The following is a 2590-nucleotide window of genomic DNA, read 5'->3' as shown; positions in this document are numbered from 1 at the left end:
CTGAGGTAACTACCATACATTTGAGCACCCTCCCCTCCAAAAGCAGCCATCCTGCTAACTACTAAACATCTAGTCTCAGCCAAACAACATTCTACTAAGAATTAACATACCTAAAACAATCTATCAATTTAAAATTCATCTATTCCTCTTGGTGAGGGATGATGTCATAAGCATCCAAGCTGTTAAGTAATATAAGAATCTTAGAGGCATTTCCACTCATTTCCTTGTTCTGCTCAGCTAAATGCCATGTCTCTTCAAACTATTTCTCAGACTTTGTCATTGCTGCTGACATATCACTAACTAATTTTCCAGTCATCTTTTCCTGTACTACTGAAACAGCCTCTCTCTGCCAATCTCTCATCATCCACTCTGACTTCAGATATATTTTTCTCATATCTAGAAATGATGTTATAACAACCCACTGACTGAAGAAAAAAAAATTAAAAATTAAAAATATTTCAACACAATGCGATATATATATGCCTTACTGCTAAATTGTACACCTGAAACTTATTGAGTGTCAATAATCAATGCCACCAAAATAATAATAAAAAAATCTGTATTAAAAAAGTAATAAATTTAAAAAAAAATCCAAGAATTTTTTTCCAGGATAAAATACAAACTCTTTGGCATGGAATACAGAATCCTTCAAAATCTGCCTTATTACATCTTTCTAGTCTCTTCCACTAGAACTGCTACCATTTTACTGAGCACCCAGAGTATTTCTTTAAAAATATCACAACTTTCACATATTCACATTTTGGTTCATTCTGCTTCCTCTTCGTGGGATTCCTTTATTTTCCCCGATCCCTTTTCTCCTTGAAAAATGAGAATGCAACTTTCAAAATCTAGATTGTCACCTTCAATTTAAGTCACTTAGAAATTATTTTATGAGTGCCTACTATGTGCCAACCATAGACAGGTTGCTGGAAGAGAAATAGTAATTATGACACTTTTTGTCCTCAAGGATCTTAGGGAAGAGAAAGGAAAACATGCACAATAAAAAATAAAATACACTGTCTTATGTATAAAAATAGAGGCAAGCACGGAACATTTGGAGAATAGAGGCATTCATTTGGCTCCTTCCTAGTACGTAGTCAGAGAACGCTTAACAGATAAAGAAGAGCCTTGAAACACTGGTAGAAGCTTAATGGGTAGAAAAGAAAAGCTAAAAAAAAAAAAAAAAAACTTCTGGCAGAATAACTAGCATGTATAGAAAACATGCTCATAAAAGTCAAACCTAATTACTTTTATTATATCAAGTAATTAATACTTTTGAAGGTATAAGAAAATATACTGTATTACTTCAGACTGAAAAATTAATCTTAGGATATTTGGAATTTATAAAAATTAAAGACATCTATATTACATCAGCTTTTAACATTATAAAACATTTTGAAAAGCATCAATAAGTATTTCTTAAAACCAGAAAGATAAATTATGTATTTAGATTATGAAATTATGAATGTTACTTTTATTTTGTATGACTCACTTTAAAAAACATCTTTAAACAGGTGGCATCAATTTAAAATACATAATTATAATTTACACATTTTAAAATTAAATGATAGTAATACTAAAATGATTTTAAAATAATAAAATATAAATTATCAATTTGTAAGGAAATATATCTATCAATATGACTTGGGTTGACATCTTAATTTATAAAAAAAACAGAATAATAGAGAAAATAAGTTCTAATAAAAATAAAATGGTTATTGCTAATCTCTAAATCTGGGTTGGTTTTCAACAAAGCTTACACTAGTTGAACCACTATGTATTCCTATTTCTTATTTTGGTTTACAAACTTTTCAGGACAATATTTCACATTTTAGTTTATAAATAAGACTTATTCATTCTATCATTAGATTTCTAACACACTATTTCTCCCTGCTTTTTAAACAGGTACTGCATTGTAAAATACATATTTACAACCATCTTTAATTTAATTAATTACCTTCACGAAATAATGGAGTTCTTTTTTCTTTAAATTAAGGAAAAAACAAAAAAACAAAAAACTCACCTCTAACAGGGGGTCTTTCCAGCTCCGAGTCAAGGTGAATTGGTGGAGAGATGTATGATATCTGTCCATGATGTGCCTGCCCTGTGGACCCAAAATTAAGTGTTAAAATGACACTGTGGTTATGTCTTTTTACTTTTTGCTTTGTTTTGTTTCATGATGTCACATTATCTCTATTCACACTAAATTAATAGCCATTATAGACTGTGGACAGAACTATTCAAGGACAGAAAACATTTTGTGTCATCCAAAAACCAACCAATTAAATCAGTCCTTCTTATACTATCCAGATTTCTTGTTGTTGCTAAATTACAAATTTATTGTGGAATGACACTTTTAAAATCACAAAATGATTTACAAGAAAAATGAAAAGGAAAAACTAAAAGCACAGACATACAAAATATAAGTTCCGGTTTTAATTGTTAGATTATAAATACTTTATCAATTTGCTGTTTCTAAACGTTCTCAATTTCTGAACTTATTCATTGCAGATCAGTAATAAACACATTGCAGACAGGCATCGATGTCAGATAACACTTTGAGCAGGACTTATTTAGATAACTTTATAAC

The 2590-nt window shown here is 29.9% G+C and overlaps 1 protein-coding gene across 1 annotated transcript in view; it reads right to left on the bottom strand.

The window, feature by feature from the left end:
- The window catches only part of LOC105292456 (adhesion G protein-coupled receptor L3), a 610351-nt gene that overhangs the window by 74598 nt on the left and 533163 nt on the right, over positions 1-2590 (bottom strand). The gene's annotated exons all lie outside the window — the stretch shown is intronic.

The sequence above is a fragment of the Pteropus vampyrus genome, unplaced genomic scaffold (genome assembly GCF_000151845.1).
Source record: "Pteropus vampyrus isolate Shadow unplaced genomic scaffold, Pvam_2.0 Scaffold57, whole genome shotgun sequence".
Taxonomy (NCBI): domain Eukaryota; kingdom Metazoa; phylum Chordata; class Mammalia; order Chiroptera; family Pteropodidae; genus Pteropus; species Pteropus vampyrus.
Note: the sequence above shows the minus strand (reverse complement) of the source record. Positions and strands in the feature narration are given on the sequence as shown.